Source organism: Oryctolagus cuniculus, chromosome 4 (genome assembly GCF_051225735.1).
Source record: "Oryctolagus cuniculus isolate XC-2025 breed Fujian yellow rabbit chromosome 4, ASM5122573v1, whole genome shotgun sequence".
Taxonomy (NCBI): Eukaryota; Metazoa; Chordata; class Mammalia; order Lagomorpha; family Leporidae; genus Oryctolagus; species Oryctolagus cuniculus.
In genome coordinates this window covers 62,247,461-62,268,844 of record NC_142870.1, presented here as the reverse complement: position 1 = coordinate 62,268,844, position 21,384 = coordinate 62,247,461, and the positions used below count along the sequence as shown (strand labels likewise).

General features: G+C 42.2%; 1 long non-coding RNA gene across 1 annotated transcript; it reads left to right on the top strand.

Annotated features, from left to right (window-relative positions):
- The first annotated feature begins 12,625 nt into the window (after window positions 1-12,625).
- On the top strand, window positions 12,626-20,392 carry LOC149126987 (uncharacterized). The gene is made up of 2 exons (XR_016232406.1): window positions 12,626-13,601; window positions 18,695-20,392. It is a non-coding gene; the product is annotated as an uncharacterized LOC149126987 (long non-coding RNA).
- Window positions 20,393-21,384: the final 992 nt, after the last annotated feature.

Below are 21,384 nucleotides of genomic sequence, written 5' to 3'. Positions count from 1 at the left end.
GGATTGGAAGAGGAGCAGCCGGGACTGGAACCAGTGCCCATATGGGATGCCCGCACTTCAGGCCAGGGTCTTAACCCTCTTTGCCACAGTGCCAGCCCCTAGATCTAGGCTTTTTTTTTTTTTTTTTTTTTTTTCAGGCAGAGTGGACAGTGAGAGAGAGAGACAGAGAGAAAGGTTTTCCTTTGTCATTGATTCACCCTCCAATGGCCACCGCGGCTGGCGCACCACGCTGATCCAAAGGCAGGAGCCAGGTACTTATCCTGGTCTCCCATGGGGTGCAGGGCCCAAGTACTCGGGCCATCCTCCACTGCCCTCCCGGGCCACAGCAGAGAGCTGGCCTGGAAGAGGGGCAACTGGGACAGAATCTGGCGCCCCGACCGGGACTAGAACCCGGTGTGCCGGCGCCACAAGGCGGAGGATTAGCCTAGTGAGCCGCGGCGCTGGGCTAGATCTAGGTCTTGACCTCAAGTTTTCTGCTACCAAAGCATCATGTTAAGTGTTATATTATAGTTATTGCTTAAATTAGCTTATTGTTCTGCCAGTTCAGAGAGGCTTTCCTGTTCATGGTACGTCCCATGGGAGCTGTCTGTGGATGTCAACATCAGACAAATAGCCCTCTGAATAGAAACTTTTCATTTTTATTTATTTATTTTTTAGCTGAAAGCAAGCTTAGCATGATTTTTCAACTGGTTACTTCATATTTTTTTTTCCAAGACCAGGAAAGTTTAGGGGCACTTCTGGCCACACTGATTATATTCATCGGCAACTGGTTTGTCTCTCCAACAAAACAACTGGTTTTGTCTCTCAGTAATTGCTGATCAATGAATTAACTGCATCTCTGACCATTATCCAACCTCAGAGTTAGTTTCTAATTGTGTTTAGCAAAACACAAGTTAAGTGAAGTTGAAGAAAACATATATAATCAAAGAAAATGGCAACATAAGTGAAAACTGTAACTTATTTAATTCTACTGCAGCCTACCTTGCATTATGTGGTGGTATTTATACTTGCTTTTTTTTAAAGATTTATTTATTTATTTGAAAGGAAGAGTTGCAGAGAGGCAGAGGCAGAAAGAGAGAGAGAGAGAGGTCTTCTATCCACTGGTTCGCTCCCCAGATGCAAGCAATGGCCGAGCTGGGCCGATCTGAAGCCAGAAGCCTAGAGCTGCTTCCAGATCTCCCAGGTGGGTACAAGGTCCCAAAGACTTGGGGCATCTTCTACTGCTTTCTCAGGCCATAGCGGAGAATTGGATCAGAAGTAGAGTAGCCAGGACTTGAACCAGTGCCCATATGGGACGCTGGCACTGCAGGCAGTGACTTTACTCTGTATGCCACAGCGCCGGCCCCTATAATTGCTTTTTAGCAAAGGGTATTTGGATGTACAGAGTTGACAATTGTATATTTAAGGAAACGGTCTTTGTATTAAATGTCTCTAGATAATTTGGCAGCAAAGTTTGTAGAATATTATTTAAAATTAACTAATTCTATTTCTTAATGGATGTGGTCAATTTGAACAATCTTCTGATTAATAATTGGATTACTCAAATATCTCTTTGCTTAAAACTCAGTGCTATGGAGAGTAGATACTAATATGTTGGTTGCTGGAAAATGCATATTCTCCACAAAAATAGTATATTGTCTTTCATATTTTAGTTATTTATGAGTTTGTTAACTGGACCTTACAAAATTGAAATAGAAAGCTAAAGACCTGACTTATACAACAGAGGCCTGCTTTGAGGCTAGCAAAATTTCAAAACAGCATAAAGTTATTTTTGACATTGAAGGTTTTATTTTTGAGTACTATACCACCACTTCCCAGTTTTTTAGTAGCTCTTTAGAAAAACTCAGCTTAGAAAAAACAGCAGAATTTTCATTTTAATTGAATTTGAGATACTTTAATTTTTTTTGTCCTTGATAAGTTAGTTTATGGGGGTGAGCGTTTGGCAGAGTGGTTAGGCTGCTGCATGGGATGCCTGGATCTCATATCAGAGTAAGTGAATGAAATCAAATCCTGGGGCTGGCGATGTGGCATAGTGGATAAAGCCACCACCAGTTTGTGTTCCAGCTGCTCCACTTGCATTCTAGCTCCCTAAGAGAAGCAGCAAAAGATGGCCTTAGTGGGCCCCTGCCAACCACACACATGAGAGACCTGGAAGAAGCTCCTGGCTCCTGGCTTCTGCGTGGCTCAGCACTGGTTGTTGTGGCCATCTAGGGAGTGAACCAGCAGATGGAAGACCTCTCTCTCTCTCTCTCTCTCTCTGCCTTTCTCTGTAATTCTGGCGTTCATAACAAAATAAATAAATGTTTAAAAAAGAAATCAATCCCTCGCTCTGTTTTAATTCCAGCTTCCTGCTGGTGTGCATCCTGGAAGCAGCCGGTGATGGGTCAAGTGGTTGGATCTCTACCACCTATGTGGGAGACCCAGACGGAGTTTCTAAAGTGGCTGGATCTCTACCACCTATGTGGGAGACCCAGATGGAGTTTCTAGCTCCTAGCATCCTTGGGGATCTTTGTCTGGAGGAACACAGTTTTGAAGTGGGCAGTTTTCTTTTTTATTTTTTTTTAAAAGCAGGTTCATAGCTTTCATGATCCAATAAATATTAGAGATCATTCACTTTTGGGATTTTTGGATCACAGTTTGATTTTTTAAAAATATTTGCTTTATTTTTTTTTTTTTTTGAAAGGTAGAGTTACAGAGAGAGAGAGAGAAAGAGAGAGAGAGAGAGAGGTCATTCCCCAAATGGCGGTGATGGCCAGAGCTGGGCCATGCCAAAGACAGGAGCCAGAAGCCTTTTCCAGGTCTCCTAGGTGGTAGGGTCCCAAGGATTTGGGTCATCTTTTGCTGCTTTCTCAGGTGCATTAGCAGGGAGCTGGAACCAAAGTGGAGCAGCTGGGACTTGAACCAGCATCCATAGGGAATGCTGTCGTCACAGCTGGCAGCTTTACCTTCTATGCCACAATGCTGGCCCCAACAGTTTGATATTTCTTTCAAGGAGTTTTCTTCAAATACTGAATTGGATAACCAGAAGAAGTACCTAGTTTGGAGACATTTTCTTCATCACATGGTTTATTGTTAGTAGGAAGCTATTATTTATATTCAAATGCAACTTTCTCAAATTTTTGTCATTTGCAAATATCAATATTTTTGCCATGCTAAGTACTTTCTATTGTGTATTTACTTATTGTTTTTCTTTAAGTATTTACTTACTATCTTTCTATAAGTATCCAACTTTTAAATAATATTCAGAAATTTAACTTTATCCTAAGTAATAATAGTCATAAGCTCATGGGCATGCAGTGCTACTTATATTTTTTTATATATACTCCAGCAAATCTTAAAATAAAAAATTGTTCATTCTACTGCCCAACAGAGGAATTAGCCAACACAGCCAAAGCATTCGTTTGTTTATTTTTAATGGCTGTTGTTTTTAAGCTGCTGTAGCAGAGTTGAGACAATATTGGGCATAAAGATTATTGTATCTGTTATTTGTCTCTGAAAAATATTTACCATCTACTTACCTCAGGTTATCTTCCTACCATTAGAAGAACATGTGGCTGGCACCACGGCTCATAGGCTAATCCTCCGGCTAGCGGCGCCGGCACACCGGGTTCTAGTCCCGGTCAGGGCGCCGGATTCTGTCCCGGTTGCCCCTCTTCCAGGCCAGCTCTCTGCTGTGGCCCGGGAGGGCAGTGGAGGATGGCCCAAGTGCTTGGGCCCTGCATCCCATGGGAGACCAGGAGAAGTACCTGGCTCCTGCCTTTGGATCAGCGCAGTGCGCAGGCCGCAGCGTGCCAGCCATGGCGGCCATTGGAGGGTGAACCAACGGCAAAAGGAAGACCTTTCTCTCTGTCTCTCTCTCTCTCACTATCCACTCTGCCTGTCCAAAAAAAAAAAAAAAAAAAAAAAAAAAGGAACATGTATACACTCTGTAAAGCATTGCATTATTGCATTTGTCATGAGACTATGCAGTAAATCATTAATATTTTCTAGAACCAATACATACTTTTACTTTTTCTTCAATTGAATATTTAATTATAAAACATGTTCCAAGAACCTTGATAGCAAGTCTGTTTGAGACCACAAGAAAACATAGAGGATAATTTATATATTTTTAAATAAAGAGAATTTTTGTCTATAAAATATCCAATGGCACAAAATGCACAAAATAAAAGATAGAAATTTCCTTGCAAGGAAACTCCAATCTTACCCACGAAAAAATAATTCCTTGTCTTTTCTCCTTATCATTCTCTGTGCATATTCAAGATTAAATAGGATTTTTGTTTTTTAAAATGCAGTTTCTTGGGGCCATCACTGTTACACAGTGGGTTAAAGCCCCAGTCTGCAGTGCCGGCATCCCATATGGGTGCCGGTTTGAGTCCCGGCTGCTCCTCTTTTGATCCAGCTCTCTGCTATGGCCTGGGAAAGAAGTAGGAGATGTCCCAAGTCCTTGGGCCCCTGCACCCCCATGTGGGAGACCTGGAAAAAGCTCCTGGCTCCTGGCTTCGGATCAGCTCAGCTCTGGTCATTGCGGTCATTTGGGGTGTGAACCAGCAGAATGGAAGACCTCTTTCTTTGGCTTTACCTCTCTCTGTAACTTTTTCAAATAAACAAAATAATTCTTTAAAAAATATAATTTTTTTCATAAAATATCTGTTTATTTCAGAGGAAGAGGGAAAAGGAGGGAGAGAGCAAACTCAGTCTCATCTATTGGTTTACTCCCCAGTTGCTTGCAACAGTTGGGGTGGGTTAGGCTGAAGCCAATAACCCAGAACTCAATTTGAATCTCCAATATGGGTGGTAGGGACCCACATAGTTGAACCTTTACCTGTTGCCTCCTGGGGTGTACATTAGTGGGAAACTGGAATTAGAAATGGAGATGAAACATGAACCCAAGTAGTCTGAAATGGGATGAGAGTACCCCAAGCTCTGTCAACCCCTAGGTCAAACTTATGCCCCTTAGTTATTTTTTTTTTAAGATTTATTTATTTATTTGAAAATCAGAGTCACACAGAGAGAGAAGGAAAGGCAGAGAGAAGGAAATAGGTCTTGCATCCGCTGGTTCATTCTCCAATTGGCCACAATGGCTGGAGTGGCGCCGATCTAAAGCCAGGAGCCAGGAGCTTCTTCTGGGTCTCCCATGCTGGGGCAGGGCTCAAGGACTTGGGCCATCATCTACTGCTTTCCCAGGCCATAGCAGAGAGGTGGATCGAAAGTGGAGCAGTCAGGACTTGAACCGGCGCCCATATGGGATGCTGGCACTGCAGGTGGTGGCTTTACCTTCTAGGCCACAAGTTAGTTTTTAAATTACAGGCAGGCAGTAATAACATTTCACATTACCATTTGCATGCTTTTTCCTTTTGATGTAGGTATCAATAGAATAAATTCCCAGGCTTGTGCTGTGGTGCAGCAGGGTAGAGCCCCAAGCTGCAGCATCAGTATCCCAGTTCAAGTCCTGGCTGCTCCACTTCTGATCCAGCTCCCTGGTAATATACCTGGGAAAGCAATGGAGGATAGCCCAAGTCCTTGGGCACCTGCACCCATGTGGGAGACCCAGAAGAAGCTCCTGGCTCCTGGCTTAAGATTGGCTTAGCTCTGTCCATTGTGACCATTTGGGGAGTGAATCAGTGGATGGAAGACCTCTGTTTATCTCTGGCTCTACCATTTTCTGTAACTCTGTTTTCAAATACATAAAATAAATCTGGAAAAAAAAATAGGATAAATTTCTACAAGTAGACCTGACAGATCACAGACTACGCACATTTCAAATGCTGTCTGTTACCTGAAGTGGCAGGTTAATTAGTGGGGTGCTGATATCAGTGAAGGGCTGTGGGATAGTAGAGCAAAGAGTCTCAATGGAGGTGCAGGTAGGCGAGGAGTGTATTTCAGGGTCCTGGGTGGGAACAGTGGGCATGAGTAATTTGACCAGTCTCTCCAAGTGATTCTGATATGCACTACTGTACTAAAACGCATTTCTATGTTTGCTGCCTAAAGGTTGAATGTTGCTGGGAGGCCTGTATTTGATATTGAGCTTATCAACACTATCATTAGAGGTACCATGGCTTTGGAGTTTTCTCTGCTTGACAACACTAAGGACCTACTGTAGCCAGTGGAGCAGGAAAAAGCGGCCCCACAAACTGATGCTAAAAATATTTGTGCTCCAGGTGGGGAAAATACACATGAACCTGTCAAAGCCTCTCCTCATGTCTCATCTCCATTCCCAATTCCAGTTTCCTGCTAATGTACAACATAGGAGGCAACAGGTATAGGCTCAACCACGTGGGTCCTTACCAGCCCCGATGGGAGTCAGCCTTCTGACCTTGCAGACCTTCAGTCCATACTGTCCCTTGGAGATGAGCTTTTCCTCGGCAGTGTACACTCCCTATTTATTTTAAACTATAGAAATGAAGGCAATTGGAGTCTGGGAAAGCTGGTCACACAGTATCACTCGTGTGTGGGTGGGCATCACCAGGTGCCCACAGATTCTAAACATCTGCTTTTGCACTATAAAAAAAATAGTTCCAGGGTAGTTTCAAGTTATAGAACAACTATACTCAGTGAGTTTCAAGGGCAGGAGGAATGAAAGAAGATGATTTTAAGTGGGTGTAGAAACACTTGTAAAATTAAATAGGAAAGAACTGAACTCTTCAAATTACGGTGTACTGTGAAATAAAGAAACAATTGTGGGTCAACTTCAAAATTCTGCATTTTTCATCCGTGTTGGAATTTCTTGGCACTGACTCTCACTTAACGGTTTATAGTGAATATAATATACCCTTTCTACCCATCAAAGAGAGTTACTTGGTATCAGAGACTTCCTTGGGAACTGGAATGTTTACTGGGTAATTTTTTAATGAGTTCTGGAACATGGGTCTTATCTCCTTAAGAGGAAGGAATGTGACTTGGCAGCACAAAGTTGACTCACGAGCATTTTGGAGAACGTGGAGATACAGCACAGCTGGAGGAAAACTGAATTCCCTTCTTTGAAATCTCCTAATTCAAATGCTACATATGTTTTTAAGTATGTCCCACTATCAGTTCAGATTTCAATATGAGCAGGAGTTAGAGGATGTTTATTGATTCAGCAGGAAAACAAAGATTGGAATCTGTTCACTGGGCTGCTCTCTCTCCTTTTTTTCCCCCTAAGGTTTATTTATTTATTTGAAAGGCAGAGTTACAGAGATAAGAGAGGGAGAGACAAACAGAGAGGTCTTCCCTTGTTTGTTCACTCACTAGATGACCGCAATGGCTGGAGCTGGGCCGGACTGAAGCCAGGAGACAGGAGCTTCTTCTAGGTCTCCCATGTGGGCGAAGGGGCCTAAGCACTTGGGCCATCTTCCCCTGTTTTCCCAGACCATTAGCAGGGAGACGGATCAGAATAGGAGCAGCTGGGACTCAAACCAGCACCCATATGGGATGCCAGAGCTGCAGGTGGAAGCTTAACTATGCCACAAAGCCGGCCGCTGTGTTTCTTTTCTTTTTTTTTTTTTCCCTTCTACAAATAATTTGTGAGGACAGCAGGTGAAAGACAGTGAGGAAGGGTAGCAAGGTGCTCTGGTCCTGCAGAATTGGCAGAAGCCCTGGCAACCAGGAAGACTCACTGTAGTTTTTCCTATAAAATTGTCTTCCCTTCTGAATCAGGATTCCCTGGTTAATCAGAGGACACAGGCACTGACAACTTTTCTTTTAAAAACACTTTTAGAAAACAAATACTCAAACACTTTTTAGGGGTTGGCATTGTGGCCCTGTGGGTTAAGCTGCTGCCTGGGATGCTGGCATCCCATACAAGTGCCATTTCTATTTCTGGCTGTTTCACTTCCCATTCAGCTCTCTGCTAAGGTGTCTAGGAAGGTAGAAAAAAAAAAACAAAAGCCCAAGTGTTTGGATCCCTGCCACCTACATGGGAAACTCAGATGGATTTCTAGGCTCCTGGTTTTGGCATCATCAGCTCCAGCCACTGCAGTCATTTGGGGAGTGAACCGGAAGATGGAAGATCTCTCTCTCTCTCCCTCTCCCTCTCTCCCTCTCCCTCTCTCCCTCTCTCTCCTTCTTTCTCTCTTCCTCCTTCCATCTCTTTCTGTAACTCTTGCCTTTCAAATAAATAATTTTTTTTTTTAACAGGCAGAGTGGATAGTGAGAGAGAGAGAGACAGAGAGAAAGGTCTTCCTTTTTGCTGTTGGTTCACCCTCCAATGGCCATCACAGCTGGCGTGCTGTGGCCGGCGCACCATGCTGATCCAAAGGCAGGAGCCAGGTGCTTCTCCTGGTCTCCCGTGGGATGCAGGGCCCAAGCACTTGGGCCATCCTCCACTGCCCTCCCAGGCCACAGCAGAGAGCTGGACTGGAAGAGGGGCAACCGGGACAGAATCCGGCGCCCCGACCGGGAGGGACTAGAACCCAGTGTGCCAGCGCTGCTAGGTGGAGGATTAGCCTATTGAGCCGCGGCGTCGGCCTCAAATAAATAAATCTTTAAAAATAAAAACACCTTTTATTTTTAGTTAGGAAATAAAACCTATTTATTACATAAAATATAAAAAATAATGGAAAAGCTGGTAGAGATGTTGCTGGATGTAACTTCCAGCTTTCCATCTTTAATATACTATTTTGTGCCTTTGTTCCAATATGAAGTATGAACTATATGTCAATCCGCCAAGCAACACACTATTGCTCTTCAATGGCAGTCAACAAACATATGTCAGGTCACATACCCAGAATCAAAAAGTGTACTAGGTACTAAAAACACCAAGGGAACTCAGATTTGGTTCTTGACACACATATTTTAATTTTTATTGGGAATGATGAAGAAGTAAACTGGTGACTAAGTCTGAAAAATTGAAGTTTATCTAGAGGCTGTTGTATAGAGACTCAAAGAGAAAAATAGAAGTGGCGTGGGTCACAGTATTAGTCTGTTTTCTGTTGCTAATAACAATAGTACTGGGGCCGGCACTGTGGCACAGTAGGTTAGGCCACCACCATATGGGTGCCGGTTTGAGTCCCAGCTGCTCTACTTATCCAGCTCCCTGCTAATGGCCTGGGAAAACAGTAGAAGATGGCCCAAGTGCTTGGTCTCCTGCACCTGTGTGGGAGATCTGGAAGAAGCTCCTGGCTCCTAGCTTCAGATTGGCTCAGCTCCAGCCATTGCAGTCATTTGAGGGGGTGAACCAGCAGATGGAAGACCTCTCTTTCTGTCTGTAACCCTGCCTCTCAAAAATATAAATAACTCTTTAAAAAAAAAAAAGCATGGTATCACAGACTGGGTTTGTTACAAGGAAAATAGGTTTATTTTGTTTCACAGTTCAGGAAGTCGAGGACCTGCATCCTATGACGACCTTCTTGCTAGCAGACTCTGAAGGTGGCTCAAGCTGTCCAGTCTCTTTCCTTCGTATAAAGCCACCAGGATTCAATAGGAAGATTCTACCCTAATGACTATTTAATCCTAATCATCTCTCAAAGACCCCACATCTAAGCACTATTTTTGATTAAGTTTCCACTCTCTTGACAACTCACAGTTGGGATTAATTTCAAAACCTGGCCCTGTGGTGGAGACAGCCACACTTTTATCCACACTGTAGCAATCACTAACTGATCTACCTGTATTTTCCATAAGCCTTGGTTTTCTTACCTGTGATAGCAAGATGTGAGACCAGGCGATATGTAGGGTAACCAATTTATCTTACTTTTTCTGGTATTTGCTTTCCCAGTTTATGCACTGGAAGTGTATAATCTCATGGATTCAGTCCTATTTTTAAAGTTTTTCTTTTTTAGTTATTGTATCTCTTTAGTTTTTTTTTTAAAAGATTTATTTATTTCACTTGAAAGTCAGAATTACACACAGAAAGAAAAGGAGAGGGAGAGAGAGAGAGGTCTTCCATCTGCTGACCACTCCCCAGTTGGCTGCAATGGCCAGAGCTGCGCGGAACCGAAGCCAGGTGCCAGGAGCTTCTACCGGGTCTACCATGTGGGTGCAAGGGCCCAAGGGCTTGGATCATCTTCCACTGCTTTCCCAGACCATAGCAGAGAGCTGGATTGGAAGTGGAGCAGTTGGGACTTGAACCGGCGTCCAAATGAGATGCTGGCATTGCAGGCAGCTGCTCTACCTGCTACGCCAAAGGGCTGGCCCCAGTCCTACTTTTAAAATCGAAATTCCCCCAGCCTGGGAGGCCCCAAAGTCTCAGGAGAACTGAGAGGCTTGTCACCCTACATGTATGGTTCATTCTGCTTCTCATATTCTATGACTACATATCGAGAAAGAATGTTGTTAGTGAGGTTTTTGTTATGACCGCAGGGTAAGATCCTGAGATTGAACTACTGCATGTACGTTAACAATATTGTTGTTTTCTTCCTTTAAAAAAATCTCAAACTCTGAGTTATTTAATCACATTTTGGTTAAAACGGGCTTTGTCTATTAGCATGTGACAACAGCATTAATAATTTTATTTATGGGAAAATTTGTTTCAGTCTTTCAAGAAAAAAATCCTCACAAGTATTTGCAAATACCTTGAGCATCAGAGTTTTATACAAACAATGATCTCGATTGTGATTCTCAGTTGTATCCTCAAGTTTGGTGTTGTGGAAAGAGCACTGGCTTTGCTAGTTTTTACTAGCCATGGAATCGGAGAAAATAACTTTTCTGTGACATGCTTTCTTCAATACAAAATATGAGTAGTAACAGCCACCTGGAAGGTTGTTAGGACAATCAGAGTACATTGAGTGCAGTAAGTGTTTAACAGATGCTTATTTTGTTTCCCAAACAGCGTGCTTTCTGTTTTTAAATCAGAAATATCTGGATCTGATTGAGATAAAGGTGAGAAGGACACTTTTTACAGGAGTACATCAACATAATTCTGAATTTAAATATATAGATACAGGGGTTGGCACTGTGGTGTAGCGGGTAAAGCCACCGTCTGTAGTGGTAGCATCCTGTATGGGCACCGGTTTGAGTTCAGGCTGCTCCACTTCCTATCTAGCTCTCTACTGTGGCTTGGGAAAGCAGTAGAAGATGGCCCAAGTCCTTGGGCCCCTACATTCAAATTGGAGACCCAGAAGCAGCTCCTGGCTCCTGGCTTCAGATTGATGCAGGGCCGACTATTGCAGGCATTTGGGGAGTGAACCAGTGGATGGAAGAACTTTCTGTCTCTAGCTCTCTCTGTAACCCTGCATTTCAGATAAATAAATAAATCTTTAAAAAATAAATAGATATATGCCTACATAGATGCAATTATAAATATATGTTCTCCATTAATATTGGCTAGGAGAGCTAAAGCAGGTCTTCGATACTATTACTGAAAATGAGGATCCAATCTAAGACAGAGTCTTACTAACTCAACTTAACTGTTGAAAATACAACTATCATATTGAAGGAAAAGCTGAATTTAACTTGCCCAATATGCAATAAGGCTAATGATTTATTTGCATTTTAATAGCAAAAGAGGGAAAACACAGTTTTGCAAACAACTCCTTACTGAATGTTGATGCATAGGTTACTCTAACAAGGGTAATTTTAAATGAAGAGAAATGGAGGTCAAAATTTTTAAATGTATATCAAAAATTATACCAGCTTTTAGTTTATTCTAGTGTACATATAATACAAACACTTCTATGAGAATAGCTTAAGTTGAAAAAACAGACATGCAAAAAAAAAACTGATGCCAAAACGTATTTGGAAAAGAAAACAGGAAACATAAAGGTTAATTCTATAGCTTCACTGGAGGCTAAAGGGTAAGGGGATTTAACTTCTTAAGATGTATAACTTACCAATGACATGTTAGAGTGATATTAGCCTGTGCTCTCAGAAAAGAATGCTATCATTCCTCTGCAGCTCTACATATATACATTTCTTAGCTAGGACACGGTGTCAGTTTGTATTTTATAGGTCAACCTATTTGAACATCTCTATTTTCATTTGTACAGATAAAAGGCATGGCTGCTAAAATACAGTCTTAAAAATTGAATTACCCAGTTCGATACCTATTTACCAAAGTGCTACTATGCACCCTCTGTGTGTTTGGAGCTGGGGTAGGCTCAATGACTATAATTAAATAAATGAACAAGCACACAACGGGCATAATCCTTGTCTTCTAAGATTTTGCAGTTTTTCTGGGGAGGCATGATTTTACAAAATAAAATTCATGGGGCCAGTGTTGTTTCATAGTGGGTTAAGCCTCTGCTTACAACACTGGCATCCCATATGGGAGCCAGCTTCAAGACCCGGCTGCTCTGTTTCCGATCCAGCTTCCTACTAATGGCCTGGGAAGGCAACGGAGGACGGCCCAAGCCTTGGGACCCTGCATCCATGTGGGAGACCCAAAAGATACTCCTGGCTCCCGGCTGCGGCCTGGCCCAGTCCTGGCGATTGGGGAGTAAACCAGTGGATGGAAGATCTCTCTCTCTCTGTGACTCTCCTTCTCTCTCTGTAACTCTGCCTTTCAAAGGAAATAAAACATAAATCTTAAAAAAAATTATGTGAGTTATCTGAGATTATTTGAACATGATTTTTTTGAGCATTTTCCCCCAGAATGAAAAAAAAAAAAAAGGCACAGTGCCAAAGCAACCAGTTCCAAAGTTTCGAACGTTTACAAGTTTCCTTGGAGTAGCAAAAACTTTCCAGGAAGTAGTTTATAAATAGTTTTAGATCACTGTGGAAATATACTGAGAAACTGGCAGAAAATGAAGCCATGAAACTTTTGGACAAGACTCATGTAAGCAAGATCTACAGCCAAAATCAAATGGAGTTATCCAGGGATTATGCACTATTATCACAGACATTCATTCCAAATTACAGGTGATGTGGTGACAGGACTATAACCGCCACAAGAAAGTGAGGTATAGTTAGAGAAGTTCTGCAGAACCCTCTTAGGATGGATCAACCTTGCGCAAGAAACCCCGTTGTTTTCACAGATGAAGGGAGGCTGTGGAAGAGACATAGATTCTGGTAAGGCACAGCTTCCTCTGACACAATGGCATTTCTGATGTATGGGCTTGGGCTCTCACATGAGCTAAACGGGTCCAAGAGTGTTCTGGCTGTTTTTGGATCAGATGGAATGGGCATCAGCGGAAGAATTTGTACTATTTTACAGAACTTTACCTTCAGTATGTCAGCAGTGTGACGTGAGGGATTTCAGGGCACACTGCCTGTTTCCAATTATCTCTCAGACTTCTGAATCGAAAGTCCTGTCATTAGCAATTTCTGGGTGGTGCACGTCATCATGTTTCCTGTGTCGCTTTGAAGGTGGAACAATTGCTGAGAATGGCAGCACGCTGTCTCCTTCACGCCTTGAATCAATGCTTACTGGACCACTTTCCTCTCTGATGAAAGAGACATGAGAATCTGAGACCTGCGGAGCGGAGCATGGGAGGCGGTGGAGAAAAGAGGCTGCAGAAATGGAGTCACGGTTCTGGATGACAGCGGGGCTGGCTTATTTTTGCTGGGTTCTGCCGAATCCAGCGTGGGATTTGTGTGCAAGGACTTGAGGGCTAAGAGATTTTTACTTTGGGAAATACCACGACAGTGTTAGGATGGATGTACTAATGAGCATTGCTGAAAACTATGATGGTAAGGTTGCCATCGTGGGCAAATTATCCGTGCCACCTTCCATGTAAATCTAGGTGAGAGAAATTTTAACCATGGGGTGGGGATGGGAGATAAATTCATGAGATTGCCTTTAGCTAGCTAGGTCACAGAGCAAAACAGTTTCCAGCCCTGATGACCCGGGGTTTCCTTCCTGTTTCTTTTCATCTTTCTCCATGTTCTATTCCACTGTTTTGTCTCTAGCATCTTTCCCCCAGCCCGACGCCTGTGTCAGAGAGGATATTTTCTATTCGCGGCCTGAGGATCTGGCCACCGTTTTGGTTATTGCTTTTGCACTGTGTAGCAGCTTTTAAATTCCAGTCTTTTTCAGCAGCTGCAGCCAGACAAACATATGAGTCAGTGGGAGGGGTTTAGAGGAACTGGCTCAGTTCTCCAGGGAGCAGTAACCTTTTGGCAGTCCAACAAACAGAACATTTAGAGTCCAGTGACTCCAAAAGCCCTCTCTGTACATGTGATAGCAACTGCAGTTTTCCCAAGGTCTGTTAAGAGTTTTTTTTTTTTTCCAGAGCGAGTCAGGTTTCTGCCTATAGAGAGACACATTCCTGAAAGCTTAACTCTGACCTCATAGCTAAAATGGATACAAAATAAAATCTGGAGACAGCTGGGAAGTGATATGGGGAGGTGGTGGAGGAAACTGGGGGGATATGAAAGCATTAAAGGTCTGTTTAAATATTCTCACTGGGTTTTTGTTGTCTGTATACACCACAGCCCCAAAAGCTGAAGCAAAGCTGATCTCTTTTTTTCCTTACTTTGGGGTTGTTGGATCGCTTCACTGTGCTCACATAGGCAGTGCCCGACCTGGGGGTCCTCCAGAGCCTCCTAAAAGGGAGAACATTTTCAATTTGATCTTCACCGGTTCACCCTCCAGTAATGCTGTGGCCCAAAAGCTTCTACTTCAACCTCCTAAGCGCTGATATTTGACTTTTTATAAAAGGGACAATGTGATCAGCCCAATTTTAAGAAGAAAACAAAGATAGGGGTGGGCTGTTGACTCCTACAGGAAACCAATAAACAACCCCTTATTTCTCCTTTTCCTTGCATTGTTCTTCCCTGTACATTTTTCTTTCTTCTTCATTGCTTATCCTAAAATGAAAAGAATAAGGGAGTCTTGTGTAGAAAGGATGAATCATGGAAGATTTTTTTTTTTTTTCTGGCAAGTAGGAACAATTGATTCTTTTGCTAAATGAAAATTTAGACAATGCTTTCCTTCATAGACATCTTGCTAAGATAAAGTGTCACAATGGAGAAGTTTGTTTACACTGTGAAAGGCAACAAAATAGTATCTTAGTTAACATAGAAGTGGTAATTAGAGGTCAATTAGAATGCAGAGACATTATCCCAATAAGACTAGAAAGTTTAACTTGATAACTCAGGTACCAGTTGGGATCTTGGTTGCAAGTAAAAGAAAACTCTGTCCAGCATAGGCAGAAAAATAAACATTGGGTTTCTTACAAATTGGCCAGAAGGCTGGAGATTAGATTCACAAAGAAACTGAAAACTGAGGGAGGGTAAACAGCTGAGGATACAGCTGAGGTCAGCCCATTGGAGAAATCTGGGTAGAACAGGTCACTCTTGACAGTGCTGCTCCAGGCCACTGGCCAACTCAACACTGGTCCCTGACTCATGGCTCTGCTGCAGTGGGGGAGGGGAGGGGAGCTATATTCTGACTCTTTTAGAAGATTGGCACCTGTCTCTAAAGAATCATAGGCCTAGCCAAGAATATCTAATTGTCTGAAGCCAGACCACATGTCTGTCTACACAGCTGAGAGTTGTGTCCAAAGTGGGGCAGGGTGTGGGAGATTGGGAGGTGATCATTTTCGTTTCCAGCCCAATTTCATCCACCAACATAAAAAGCCTTCTCTTTTCTCTTACCTGTTGGAGGTAATGACATCTACGCTCCTTGTACTTTTGCAGCACTTTATATGTTGTTCTCATTGTTTTGTTCTGCTTACACTTGTGTTTCCTTCCACCTGACTGAATTTCTGAAGAAGAGGGATGGTTTTGTGTTTCTAACATCATCATCTATAGTGCCTACCATGTAGCAGGTGCTTATAATAAAGTGTTTAGTGATGACATCACAGGGAAGGCTAATACAAGTATACTACTAATAAATAAAATAAAAATGGCAATAAGCATTGATAGGGCATATGCTACACTGGCCACTTTCTCGCTTTACTCTTAACAACAGTTTTATGCAGTAGGTTCTGTTCTTTTCAGGAGGAACTAAAACTTGGGTTAAACAAGTTGTCCTAATTTAGTATAACTGGAACTGACAGGGCAGGGGCTCCAGCTGGGGCAGATGCCAGCGTCCATCATCAGAACTGCACTGCCCCCTGGAGGAGAAGCAGAGAGAAGAGAAAATTGGACCTGATCTTAGAAGACAAAAATTTATTTTCTATTAGAAGTTCATCTAGAGTGGATGGCATTTATTTGATCTTTGACAAATAAGAGGTTTTTTTTTTTTTTAAATGTAGTTGAAAGGCAGAGTTACAGAGAGAGAGAGGAGAGAGAGAGAGATCTTCCACCTGCTGGTTCACTTCCCAAATGGCCACAATGGTTGGGGCTGAGCCAGCCTGAAGGTAGGGGCCTGGAGCTTCTTCAGGGTCTCCCACATGGGTGCAAGGGCCCAAGCAGTTGGGCCGTCTTCTGCTGCTTTCCCAGGCCATAGCAGAGAGCTGGATCAGAAGTGGAGCAGCTGGGTCTTAAACTGGCATCTATATGGGATGCTATGCAATGCTGGTGTTGTAGGCGGAAGTTTTACCTGTTATGCCACAATGCTGGCCCCAGACAAGTCACAATTTTTAAAAGACATTTTATGTATATATGCATGCATGTATATATGTATGTATATGTATAATACACGTATGTATTATACATACACACATATAATACATATATAAAATATATGTACACACATATAAAATATATACATATTATATGTATTATATATGATATATATAACACATACATATGTATGTATATATACATACATACATATATATATATATATAAAATCTTCCACCCACTGATTTACTCACCAAATGCTCACAACAGCTGGGACTGAGCCAGGCCAAACCAGGGACCTAGAATATGATCTGGGTCTCTCATGTGGGTGGCAGGAAACCAAGTACTTGACCCATCACCTGATAATTCCCAGGGTCTGCATTTAGCAGGAAGCTGGAATTGGAAGCAAAGCAAGGACTTGAACCCAGACACTTCAGTAAGGAATGTAGATGTCCCAAGTGGCATATTTCCTATTTATTATTTTTTAAACATTTAATATTATTTATTTTTAACATTTGTTTTATTTACTTGAAAGGCGGAGTTATGGAGAAAGAGATAGAGACAGAGAGAGGTCATCCATCTGCTGGTTTATTCCCCAGATGGCCACAACGGCCAGGGCTGGGCCAGCCCAAAACCAGGAGCCAGGAGTTTCTTCTGGGTCTCCCACACAGGTGCAGGGATGCAAGTACTTACACCATCTTCAGCTGTCTTCCCAGGCCATTAGCAGGCAGTTGGGTTGGAAGTGGAGCAGCTGGGACTTGAACCAGCTCCCAGATGAGATGCTGGCACTGCAGGTGGAGGCTTAACCTTCAATGTCATAGTGCCATCCCCCCAAGTGGTATCTTTTAAGAAATGCTTTTTTTGTTGATTTATACTTATTTGAAAGGCAGAGCAACAGACAGCAAGAATGAGTATGAGAACGAGAGAGAGAGAGAGAGAGAAAGAGAGAGAGAGAAATGTTGCATCCACTGGTTCACTCCCCAAATGCCTGTAACACCAGGGCTGGGCCAGTCTGAAGCCGGGTGCTCAGAACTCCATGCAGGTCACTTAAGTGAGTGTCAGGGACCCAAGTATTTGAGCCATCACCTACTTTCTGCATTAGCAGGAAGCCGTATTAGAAGCAGAAGAGCCAGGACTCAAACTGTCCCTCTGGTAAGGGATACAGTTTTCCCAGTGGTGTCTTAACTGCTATGCCAAATACCTGCTCCAAGGAAGAGTTTTCTGTTTACTGATACAAATAAATTTTCTTTTGAATTTAATAGTATTCTAAAGGAACTTATATTCTTTAGTAACTTGGCTGGTAAAGCACTCCTCATTCCTCTTATTCTTGGCTATATGTTTGCCTCATAAGCACATAAATATAAATAAATCTGCATAACTGGATATTCAAGTGATAATCTTTAAATTCCTTATCTCACATAAAAATCTTTGCTTTTCTTAGTTAACAGACGTCATGAAATGGAACTTCATGTTTTGCCTAAAAGGAAAATTTCAAATATATTTTTTCTTTCTCATCAAATATGTACTAAAGAAGTGATTAGCTTGTTTGCATTTAAAAGGTACTCCTGCCTAAATATGAGAAAGCTTACAGTATAAAACAGCAGTCATTCACATTTTATTGGCATGAATGTATTGTTTTATTTTTTATTTTTGACAGACAGAGTGGACAGTGAGAGAGAGAGAGAGAGAGAGAGAAAGGTCTTCCTTTTTGCCGTTGGTTCACCCTCCAATGGCCGCCGCAGCTGGCACGCTGTGGCCTGCGCACCGCGCTGATCCGAAGCCAGGGCCAGGTGCTTTTCCTGGTCTCCCATGTGGGTGCAGGGCCCAAGCACTTGGGCCATCCTCCACTGCACTCCCGGGCCACAGCAAAGAGCTGGCCTGGAAGAGGGGCAACCGGGACAGAATCCGGCGCCCCGACCAGGACTAGAACCCGGTGTGCCGGCGCCGCAAGGCGGAGGATTAGCCTATTGAGCCACGGCGCCGGCCTATGTATATGTTTTAATTTTTAGGGTGAGTTGTGTCTGAGAGACATACCTTCTTTCATGATGAAAACATGAATTGAAGAAATGTTACTAAAAATGGTGATGTACCAGCCTTCACTTACTCTAAGTTTGGGGATCTGCCTCATGTTGAGCAAATAGAGAAGATGGATAGGCCCTGGGAAACACTGAAAGCAGATTTTCTCTATAATTAGGAAAACAAGGAGCTCGACAAAGAGTCACCCACCTGAGTTTATATTTGGTTGCTTTATATTTGAATGACTAGCTGTTAAGGCAAAGGTATACTCTGTGTTGTCAACATTTTATTTTATTTATTTTTTTGACAGGTGGAGTGGACAGTGAAAAAGGTCTTCCTTTTCCGTTGGTTTACCCCTCAATGGCCGTAACGGCCAGTGCACCACGCTGATCCGAAGCCAGGAGCCAGGTACTTCTCCTGGTCTCCCCTGTGGGTGCAGGGCCCAAGGACCTGGGCCATCTTCCACTGTCTCCCCGGGCCACAGCAGAGAGCTGGACTGGAAGAGGAGCAACTGGGACAGAATCCGGCACCCTGACCAGGACTAGAACCCAGGGTGCTGACACCTCAGGCGGAGGATTAGCCTATTAAAGCCGCGGTGCCGGCCATCATTTCATTCTTGATACTTGAAGCATATAGAACTCTAATGTACAATTTTAGTCATATATGTATTTTTCTATAGCTCTAGAGTAAGGCTAGTTTCTTACATATGGAGTTACTCAAATGCTAGGTTTCAAATATGTGGACAAGTAGTAAATGGAGACTTAGAGGAATAATTTGAACCTGAGTAGGTTGTGGAAAAGAATTTATAGGATATGGAGAATTGAGCATACATGTAGTACAGGGAAGAGACATGAAGGCGAAGGAAAGAGCAAGGTATGGGAAAGGTAAGTGACTGCTTATGTATGCAATGTATTGATGAAAAAGTGGAAGGAGAAAGATTAGGTTCAGTAAGGGAGAGACTAGCAGCAGAACTAAGAGGAAGGTAGCCAGAGAAGGGAAACACAAAGATCAAAACCTTCCAGTGGGGCAGATCTAAGAGATGATTGATGGGATGCAAAGTGGCTTAACTCTGTCACAGTTATAATTGCTTAACATTGAGAAGGTCAAGAAAAATATGATGGCAGATGGTGGCGGATTTTGTCTTGGGTGTTAAAGTGATTAAGGAATTTGTGAATGTGCCCTGGAGGTCACCAGATGGTGGTGGCAAAGATGTAGCAAAGTGGGTAAATGGGCACCTGTGCCTCCAAAGGTGATTCTGAGAGCTGGTGGTGGACATTTGTTTAGAAGCTGCTGTGGAACTCATGTAAGGCTGATTCCTTCAGTCCATCAGGAGACATGCAACAGGGCAGTTTCCATTGGAGGGAAAACTGGGAGTGAGCTTCAGATAGGAAAGCTGAAATATCAGGTATGGTCAGGAGAAAGTACATCTCTTTTGGGTTCTTCTGTTATGAATATATTCTCATAAATAACGATCATGTGGTACCATCACACTGGCTATCGGGGTTCAGAGATTAAAGCAACACGCCATTCTGGAAAGTGGGTAGCTGGTTAGCTTTCAAGCCTGACAACATTACCATTAACTCTGTGATCCTACAAAAGTTGTTGTCTTTCTTCAAAATCAGTTTCCTCACACATAAAATAAGAACAGTTGTTAATCAGCCTTTTCTTGTCCCTCTCTCAAGTTCTGGAGGTCTAATGCACAGTAGAACATCTATCATTAATGTTATTGTACTGCTATTTCTTTCTATTAGAAAACCTAGAGGATAAAATTTCAGATGTTTTAACCATAAATAAATGTTACATGTTTGAGGAGATAGATACATTTACCTTGATTGGACTTTATACAAGGTATTCATGGGTCAAGATTTAACACAATGCTCCATAAGTAGGTACAATTATTATATCTTTTACAGTTTATTTTAAAAATTAAAAATAAGAATACTTGTAAGTCACCGTAAGGTTATTGTGAAGATAAAATATAATGTAAATAAAATACAATGTGATTGCAGGTTAGAGTTCCACGTGTCTCTGGAGTCAGCGTTTGGTGTAGGGTTAAGATGCTGCTTGGGATGCCCACATCTCAAATCTGAGTTTGCATCTCAGCTTTGCTCCCCACTTTAGTTTCCTGTTCATCTCCCACCCTGCCATGTCAACTATCCCTTCACCTAGCTTATCTAGGCTGTATGTGCTACCTGTCCATTAGTCATTTGGTAGTATCACAGTGCTTTTATCTCTATCTATCTATCTTTATATAAACAAATATATATTTCCCTGCTATCTGTGGTTTCAGTCTTCCACTGGGAGTCTCCAAAATTATACGCCATGGGTAAGGGAGGTCTACTTTATTATTGTTATCATCATTATTTTTGTTTTTAATCCCATCTATTAGGGCAGAGGAATGTGTGTGACTGATAACAAGCTGGTAGAAAGACTGAGGTTAAATATCCTCTGAGAATTTTACTTGGGAACTTGAGCATTGTGTTAAAATTTAATGAGCAAAAGACAGGATTTCACTCTTTTTATGGCTGAGTAGTATTAAAAATGAATGCAACTGGAAGCCATTATGCTTTGTGAAATAAGCCAATCTCAAAAGGACAAATATCATTTGTTTTCTCTAATATGTGGCAGTTAATATAAAATATAAAAAAATGCATAGGAATGAAATGGACATTTTGTGATTTGATTGTTGTTTTTAGCCCTGTGTATACTCCTGTAGAACCCCGGCCTCCCTACTTTTTACTTGTTATATTTTATGTTAGTGGGGAATTAAGCCTTTGATTATAGAGTAGACTGAAAGTATGTCTTTGCAATAATTAAAGGAAAAAATAGGAAAGAAGGAGGGAGATTGGGGGATAGAGAGAAGATGGAGGGAAGCATGGTTATCTTAGAACTGTATCTATGAAATACATGAAATCCATTCTCCTTATAGTAATAACAAAACTTAATGAGCTGTGTGGCTAGGAAAGTTTGTCACCAACATGAAAGTGGGAGAAAGAATAT